Here is a 10,108-nt window from a genome sequence, read left to right as displayed (position 1 = left end):
TATATATATATATATATTTGATGTTGTTGAAAAGCTGGTCACTTTGTACCTAGAACAGTGGCCTTTGACCTCCTAAGGCAATAAAAACTGGAGGCAAAATTCTTTCTGTACCAAACACAAGGTGTGCGCATGTGAATATGCACACACAGAAGTTTGTGTGAGTGTATGTATCTATGTACGGAGGAGTAGAAAAAAGATATACCGTTAGTTTTCTTACGTGTCATATTTTAGAATCATGGCAGCAGACTCTGCTGTGATGATTCTAAAATGCAACAAGCTGTAAGGGACTGTTTGATTTTTGCAGATAATAAAGGCGCATAGATTATGAATTTTGATTGAAGAGATGGGGCCTTGAAACAAAAAGTTGCAGGGGGCCTCTAAAAGTCATGCGATGGCTCTGACTTAGTGAGGTATTTAAGCTTGGAATGTAAAGGGCCATAAACAACAAAAAGCATTTTGTTTGATGCTAAAACAATTCTACCAATCCACTGTCTTTTTTTGTGTTAAGAAACAAAAGCATGTAGTTTAAGTCACATAAACTACATTTCACAGGGAAGTTTGATAATGTTTCTAATTTAGGCACATAATTAACAATTTTGAGGAAAGAATGGTAGTTAATACCATTGAACCATGTTAGTTAATACCATAACTGGTACAGATACTTTATTTTTTCGACCACACTACTGAAGTAGTGCTTTATTTCATTGACCCCCAAAAGGATGAAAAACAAAGTTGATCTCAGCAGGCTTTGATCTCAGAATGTAAAGAGCTGAAAGACATGGCTGCAAAGTATTTTTCTAATGCTTTAACAATTCTGCTACCTTGCTTACCTTTATTATGGGGTCTAATAAGAAGACTGAATCATGTCTGGAAGTGCCTGATAAAGATCAGACTAATCGACCAACCACTGCATTACCTATTTCAAATTTTAATTAATTGGAATTCTAATGTGTTAGCATTTTTTTAAAAATTGCTTTCTCTTTGATTTTCAATTCTGGTCCTTGCTTTTGTTTGCTTTAGTTAATCATTATTCAACAATATTTATCTCTGCCTAATACAGGCTTAGTTTCAATGAATTAGAGTTAACATGCTCACCACATTTGGTATGTTAACAGTCACTTCATTACTGATACTGTGGTTAAGTTAGTGTTAACATATTTAATGCAAGGAGTATAAATAAAAATAACCAGAAATATTTATGCAGTAAGGAAAAATCAATATTAGTGAATGACTATCATAGTCATACATTTAACAGACAGTCTTAATGCTATAGTTCTCAAGCTACAGTTTGCTTCACCAGAGCTGAATGAGGATGCCTAAACAATGGTTCAATGGTTTAAGCTGGTGTTGAACAAAATCTAAAATGTTTGGCAGAGATCTTGAAGAGAGGGGTCAGAGGTGAGTTAGTAACATCTATATACAAATTTTATGGATATTTATTGATTATGCTGAGATATTTACTCATTCTGTCATAAGAAATGTAAAATTTCAAGATAATATAATTAAATATGTAGTTTAAGACTAAATATAATTACTGTCTTTAAAAGGTTGGTATTAGTTACAAATTAGTGGCCTCTGCCATTAGGGTTCCAGGGTCAGACAACTGCCATCATCACTACTATAGTGACCAACTGAAACTTTGTAGATTGTTGCCAAATTTATTCTAGATAAATAACAAGAACAAGTTTCACTCAGGTACAGGTTTGCAAACTGTTAAATAATAAAATATAATTTCAGCACAAAATAGATGAGTTTATATTGAAATATAGTTGCATTTGTAAACATTAAAAAAATATTATCTTATTCACATATTTAGAAGCAATTGTTCAATCTAAATACATTACTTCACAAATAGAGCTAGAACCAATATAATAAATAAATATTAACAGTAAATATATCATCAAAACGGTCTTAGAGGTGAAGAGTTTCCAAACAGTGCATTGGTACAGTTGTTAAGATACTGGGTTATTTATCTAAAGTCATAATCATAACTCTTTGGCTGGCATTATATAGTGGTATCAAGGCAGTGAGCTGGCAGAATCGTTAGTATGCCAGGCAAAATGCTTAGCAGCATTTCGTCTGTCTTCATGTTCTGAGTTCAAATTTCACTGAGATCAACTTTGTCTTTCATCCCTTCAAGGTTGAAAAAATAAGTGCCAGTTGAGCACTGTGGTTGATGTAATCGACTTACTCTCTCCCCTAAACTTGCTGGCTTTGTGCCAAAATTTGAAATCATTATATAGTGGTATCTGCTAGATATATTTATACATGCCTCAGTGATAATTTGTAAAATAGATGTTATGATTGTTTGATCATTAGAAAGATAGATGATGGACTGGCTGTAATATTGAAGTTCAAAACCAGCTGGGAAGTTGACTTAGCCTTTCATACCTACTAAGTAGGCCAATGAGGAAGCTTGTATGTGATTAGAACTAGCAACAGAATTTCTCACCACAGAGAACAATATATAACAATAAAAATAAAATTACGGTCAAATGCTCTTGAGGCCACTCCATTAAATACCCAGACATTGTTTATTCAGGAATCTGATGTGACACTTAAAAATGGAATGGCTTCTTAATGTGTAAATTGATGGTTGAACTGGAAGTAGTGTGCAGATAAACATGGTGACAGATAAACATGTATGACAGTTTTTAAGGTGTGAGCTACAACTTTTGATGCAAAACCTTTTATTTTTAGTAAAGGCTACTTCAAAAGATTTAAGTGGTACATTAAATTGCTGCTAAACACTAAAATGGATGGTGGTACAGAAGATACTACTAATTATCCTGAAGAACTGAAGGAAATTTTGCTGGAGGGGGCTATACACGAGAAGAAGGGTACAAACTGGAAATTGCTGGAAGAACATGCCTACTAGGGTAATATTTCTATTGAAAAAATATCATTATATAAGAGAGAGAGAGTGAGAGAGAGAAAAGAGAGAGAGAGAGAGAGAGAGAGAGTTTCCATTTCCTTTGTCTACATATGTTCACTTGCTGTTTGTAAACAACAGCTTTGGTAATAGTGCCATTTGCTTGCAGTCCACTCTAAAAGCATGTCCAGGTTTCTTGGCATGTCTTGACATGTTGCATGATCTTTATAGACAAAAAACTTGTTCATGTTTGCTTCCAGTTGTTGTTTCCCTGTTTTTGTTTGTTTCCAGTTCTCCACATAGGCACATCGTGATTATAATTCCACTGAAAGGTAGCGAGCTGGCAAAATTGTTGAGCATGCCTGACAAAATGCTTAGCGGCATTTCATCAGTCTTTATGTTCTGAGTTCAAACTCTGCCAAGCGTTGATTTTGTCTTTCATCCTTTCAGGGTTGAAATAAATACCAGTTGAGTACTGGGGTTGATATTATTGACTAATCCTCTCCCACAAAATTTCAGGTTTTGTACCTATAGTAGAAAGAATTATTACTCCACTTAGAAACAAATAATGGTTGGCAATAGAAAGGACATCCATCCATAGAAAACTCTGCTCCAACATACTTTTGTCTGATTCATGCAAACATGGAAAAGTAGGCATTAAAATGATAATGATGATTTGAGGGAGACTGTCTTGTTTGAGCTGATGTTGATGAAAACAGTGATAGTGACGATAGTGGTGGTATTTCAATGCTTATTCACATATTTCTTTTTCAGTTTAAACCTCACATTTGTTTGCCTCTCTCCATACTCATCCCTTGCTTGCATCAATAAATTTACACTATTTCAAGATATTATTACATTTATAAAACTTAAATATACGACAAGAAATGAAAAACTAATCACAAAAAGAAAGTCTTAATTAAATTTCTGCAAAGATAAATCTTAATATTCCAAGTTACAAATGTGTGTGTGCTTTATGTACATAAACATACATAAAAATGAATATAGATTTTCTTCCATTTCACATGAATGTGATTGCACCTATGTTGAAAGGTACATGAATGCAGCTGCTAGTTAACTAAACAATGTAGTTTGTTAATAATAAATAATGTATGATATCGTGGTAGTGTGTAACATCTTTGAATGAACACAACATCCCTTCCACACACACATTCTCTCTCTCTAATGACAGATGATGGCTCAAAATAATGGTATTTGATTTTCTTTTCTTTGGCTCTTTTGATGGAATCACTCTTGTTTTTCAGCTGAAAACTATGTCATTAAGGTGAGATAAATAGCTTTAAGCTATTTTGAGAACTGTAAACCAATAATAATTGAGATATTGATTTTAATGTCAAAATTAACTCAGCAAGTAAGGATCTTTGTATAGTTTAGAAGCAGGTGGTTTAATCTGAAATTCTCAGCTTCTTCACAACACATCAAAAGTGTTACAATGCATCTTTCTGAGAACAATAGCCAAGGCTTTCATGCTAGACCGATTATCTAGTACTCAACTTATAAAGACAATAAAGCACTGAGAAAGTTTAACTAATGAAGCCAAAAGAGATATAAGGTCATATGAAAGAATCAGCCATTGTTTGCAGTCATTTCATTTGTTCCAAATTTGTAAACTTATCAAGGTGAAAATAGAAAATAGAAAATAAGTGGAATAACGATTTGTTTTTCACAGTGGCACACGGCCATAAACTTATAAAGGTGAGACATATAGTTGATTGAAATGACACCAGCACATGACTAGTATTTTTTTTTATATTGATCATGGGGAGATGAAAGGCAAATTAAACTGATAGGATTTCAATATAGGAGATAAAGCAATACAACTAAATAAATATTGATTTCTAACACTGTATAAAGCTACAAGTTTTGGGAGAATTAAACTGATCCCCCAGCACTTAACTTACACTATGTTTTATCTCATCATGAAATACAAGTCAAATTTAAATTAATTAAAAATAGTATGTAGATATTGTGGTGTAAGTCTATATGTGTGTGTGTGTTTGTGGGATGGGGTGGTGGACATGAAACATTATTCTAAAAGGTTGAATCTATCCAAAGTTGACTTTGAATAACTATAGTATGGCACAATTAAAGATAGATTTCTTGTATTTTTTATTGAAGAATGTGGTATGTGGAAAAGTATGCTTTAATATAAAGAAGCAACAAATAGAATTGTTGCAGAGGCTGCAGAGAGTTTAGAGGACATTCTTTGAAATGTAGATGATGTAGTTATATGATGGTGTACACAGAAGGAACTTGGCTCTTGACTTCATGTGATGCTGAAGAAATTGAGAATGCAGGAATAATTCTAAACTTAGGGGAATATAAGTGGGAGGTTAATTTCCTGGGTCACATCATTTCAAATAAACAAGTAAAGTCAGACTCAAGTAAAACCACAACAATAAGAAAGAGATATGCAGGAGCCCCCCAATGTAAGTTAGCCATGTAGCTTCCTGGGAATGATATATCAGGAAAGTTAAGTTAGCAGAAAAGGTGAAACTCCTAAGAGACTTGCTGCATATGAAAAATCACTGGCTCTGGAGAGCCAACCAAACCCAAATCATGAATAGTTTGGAGATGTTAAGTGTCAGCAGATACATCCAGTTTCAGACTGGGAGTGTTTATTTTCAACAGAAACAGAATGAGGAATGGAGGCCTGTCAATTATGCTTCCAGATCTCTTACATCAGTTGGGCAGAGATATGGTCATATCAAAAAAGAGGTACTGGTGTTGACATGGACCAGTGAAAAGTTCAGAATCTTTTTGATAGGCCACACTTTTAGTTAGTGACAGTTATAAGCCACTGCTAAGTCTCTTGGGGAATCACACTGGGTGATGTCTTAGAGAAATCACATTATAGTTGGTCATATCTATTGACATGTGTTTGCGACTAAGTGACATGCGATGACGATTCACTCCTGAACTGAAATAGGCTCCCAGCCTCTGTATCACGAATGGTTATGTGGACCACTCTTAATGAAAGTCAGAGCTTCCTTCGACCACTACATAAAGAGTATTAAGAAGAAATGTTATTTAGATATACTTTTATTTTAGTTGTTTACACTATTTTATGTTTGTTTATACTCTTATACATTCAAAGTTCACAAATTTCCTTATTTAAATTATGAATCACATTCCTTTCAATAATACCAATATGATTACAAAATGTCTTTGGAGATGACATTTTCTGTTTGGTCGACACTAATTTTCAAATTACTGGAGTCCATTGCTCTACTCAGAGCGACATATGACTGGCCGTGTGTAAACATTGGAGTGGGTAAAAATACACCTACATGATCTAAAGTCTGCCAGTAATAATAGTGAAGGAAAGACAGAATGATGTTAACAGTTTGTTTTGTGTGACGATATTCTGTGTGATAATATTTTGTGTGATAGTATTGTTTTGTGTGATAATATGAAAGTACTAGCTTTGGCTGTACATATACTAGAATTAGAATGATACAGAGGACATTAGCATCGCCCCTGTGCAAGAATAACATGTAAATTCATGAAGCATTCCATATTTTTCTTGATGTAGTGAGCTGGCAGAATTGTTAGTATGCAGGGCAAAATGCTTAGTGGCATTTCATCTGTCTGTACATTCTCAGTTCAAATTCTGTCAAGGTTGACTTTGCTTTTCATCCTTTGAGGGTTGATAAAATAAGTACCAGTTTAGCACTGGGGTCGATGTAACCAACTTAGCCCCTTCCTCAAGACTGCTGGTCTTGTGCCAAAATTTGAAACCAATATTCAACATGAAGAGGGAATACATACTATAGCATAATAGACCTGGTAAAAAAAACAAAACAATAAAAAAAACATTGCAATGCCAGCAAACATAATTGTACATCAACTTACAGCTAAAAGACTCAACTTGAACTCTTGCTTTTTCTTGACTATGTAAAGAAGGTATTTAAGAGTATAATTCAAGTGATTGTCAACATTATCATCATCATTATCTGATCATAGTTATTATCTAAATTTGATATCAGGTTAAGTATTCTTGGAACTATACTGTGACTTACTCTCTCTCTCTCTCACACACACACACACACACATTATGTACAGAATGACTGAGGAAATATGTCTAGGGGTGCCTACTGCTTGAAAATACAATAGAGAGGTAGGCAACAGCAGATATAGTGTAAGTAAGCCAAGCAATTTGAATTAAAATTACATTAAGTGATGACAACAGTCATTAACTAATGACAAATTCTGGTTAAGAAAGGCAAAGGAGACAACCTAAAATTTTGATTAATGAATGAAAATTATAATTAACCTTGGTAGGTAGTGAGGAGTGAGTTTAATATGAGGTGGTATCAAAAAGTTCCTGTACTAGTTCTGTAGTGCGCCAACAGATGGCAGTGCATGGTTGTGCATGCAGTGAGTGACCTTCATGAGGCAGTGTGCTGAGCGACATCATTGTGTTTACTTCACAAGTTGTGAAACTTTTGTTTATGTGTAGTCTGTGATTTTGTCATGGACAGGAATAAAGAGCTAACATGAAATTTTGCATTAAACTTGGGAAGTTAGCTACAGAGACATTGAGCATACTTCAGCAAACTTACTGTGACAAGGCGTACACAATGTTTTGAGTAGCATGGGCACTTCAAAAGCAGAAGAATGTCCTTGGAAGACCTGCCATGAGCATCACCCCCAGAAATATGGTATTGTGCATTAAGAATTTGTCCCCCAGAGCCAAACCATTAATTGAGAGTTCTACTGCAATGTTTTGAAGTGTTTGAGGGAGGACATTTGGTGGAAGTGACTAGATCTGTGGAGCATGAAGAATTGGATTCTTCATGATGACAATGCACTCTGTTACCAAGCTCTCTTCACTCATGAGTTTCTTGCCAAAAACAACATAGTATCACTTCTGTACTCACCTTATTCACCAGATTTAGCACTTGTGAATTTCCATCTCTTCTCCAAGATGAAAATACAGCTCAAAAGGTGCCATTTTAACACTGTTGTCGAGATTCAGAGTGAATCACAGGTCCTCACTTATGGAAAACAACTTCCAGGCCAGATTCCAAAAGTGACAGGGATGCTGGGATCAGTGTATTACTGCACAAAACGAATGTTTTGAAGATGACATCAAAACTTAGGTAAATAAGTTATTTTTTTATTAAACATAAATAGTCTGGGAACCTTTTGATACCACCTCATAGTTAGCAATATGAAGGTGGTAAGCTGGCAGAAGCATTAGCACAACAGGAAAAATGCTTAGCAGCATTTCATTCATTTGTCTCTTCATTCTGAGCTCAAATTCTGCCAAGGTTAACATTGCATTTCACCCTTTCTAGATTGATAAAATAAGTACCTGCTGAACAACGCACTATATATTTGGTCTTTACTTCAGCTTTATTATTATTATTATTTTAGTTTCTTTGTCAAAGCTCTTTCATCATACATCCTGTGAGCTCTTCAGTGACTCTCTATCCCACATGTCTCCTCTTGTCCTGTTTATTCCATTTTGTCTTTCTGTGGTATACCACATTGGATAGTGAGTCACCAAAGAGGTCACAGGATGTGTGACAAAAGAGCTTTGACAAAGGAACTAAAATAATAATAATAAACCTGAAGTGAAGACCAAATATAACAAATACATGAACATATATATATCATTTATCCAAAGCTAATTATTTACTACATTGAGTTTTCTACACTTTGCAATTCATGAAGCCAAATAGATAGGTAGTTACACTGTATAGTTAATATAAACTATCTAGACAAGCAAAAGCAATATAACCACCATTAGTATGGTTACTGAGGAATCAAAAGAGTTTAATGTACCAGATGTGCTAGAATTGTTAAGAGTTCACACTACCATTTCACCAAAGACCATTAACTGATTGCATGGCTGGCTAGAAACAGTCCATAAATTTTTAATCTATGTAATACGGGTAATGCTATGAGGTAAAGAAATATTATGATGAAGCTGCAGGAAAGTATGATGATATATGTCAGTGACACGTAAGCACTAAATACACTAAATGCATGAAGCTTTATAACAAAAGTAGAGAAATTAATTTATCATCATATTTGAGTTGTAATATTTAAACAACAAACATTTCCCCTTGGCAACGTTGGTAGAGCTTCTAGTCATGTAGCACTAGTTTGGGATTTAATATATTGTGGTACTGGGTATACAGGAGGTGAAGCATTTATGTGTTATAATATTGCTTTAATCTATTTCAGGAGAAATGTCATATGCCACCATGTAAATGTTGTAACCTCATGCAATGTGGATAGACTGTGCATGTGAAATGGAATGATGGTATGATTTGCTTGATGGAACATACATGTAGTAGTCATGACACAAAGACTTGGAAAATAGTAAAGATTGACAAGTGAATATTAACTAAGCCTTAGAGTTAAGATAAGAACATAGCATACATACATTCTGCATAGCAAAATTATTTAATCCATACTGGTATAGTAAAACAATTGTCAGATAATGGGGATGTAGTTATTGATGATGATGATGATGATGATGATGATGATGATGATGATGATGATGATGATGGTGGTGGTGGTAATAACGACGATGGTGGTGGCGGCAGCGATGATGACCGTGATACTGACGACAAGGAAGAAAAATTAACATTCAAGCAATGGGTAACAATAATTTCTGATGCAGTATTTCATCCTCAGATCGATGAGAGGTAAAGAGTTGAAGCAAAGACTAACTACAATAAAATACTCTACCATTGTTCTTGAAAACTATCAACGAAAACAATAACAAAACTCAGATATTGAAGACAGAAAGAGGATAAGTATCTTATCAATTCATGGGAACATTTTGTAGCATTGGTATAACATTCCAAAAATCACTTGGTGAAACAATCAAAACAGAAGGAAATAACAATTTCATTGTATCTTTTAGATTTATCTAAAACATTTCCTTTTAACAGTAGATAAGACGATTTCAAAATACACAACAAAACATCATGTTGATATGTGTGCTGTGTATGAATGTTTGACTATGTATACACACACACATATATATAGTGAGTGTGTGTGTGTGTGTGTGTGTGTGTGTGTGTGTGTGTATGTATATATATATATAAATATACACACACACACACGTTTATATATATACATGTTATATATATATATATATATATCTACATATGTTTTGATATATGTCTATATATATCTAGGTGTTTATATATATATATATATATATATATATATATATATATATATATATAT

At 34.0% G+C, this 10,108-nt stretch overlaps 1 protein-coding gene and 1 non-coding gene across 2 annotated transcripts in view; one reads left to right on the top strand and one right to left on the bottom strand.

Moving 5' to 3' along the window:
• Positions 1-10,108, bottom strand: part of LOC106879834 (DNA repair protein XRCC3) — a 200,197-nt gene that overhangs the window by 134,891 nt on the left and 55,198 nt on the right. The window lies entirely within an intron of this gene.
• On the top strand, positions 6,312-6,418 carry LOC128249135 (U6 spliceosomal RNA). The gene has a single exon (XR_008265256.1). It is a non-coding gene; the product is annotated as a U6 spliceosomal RNA (small nuclear RNA).

The sequence above is a fragment of the Octopus bimaculoides genome, chromosome 11 (genome assembly GCF_001194135.2).
Source record: "Octopus bimaculoides isolate UCB-OBI-ISO-001 chromosome 11, ASM119413v2, whole genome shotgun sequence".
In the NCBI taxonomy this organism is placed as follows: domain Eukaryota; kingdom Metazoa; phylum Mollusca; class Cephalopoda; order Octopoda; family Octopodidae; genus Octopus; species Octopus bimaculoides.
This window is presented reverse-complemented; position numbering and strand designations above follow the sequence as displayed.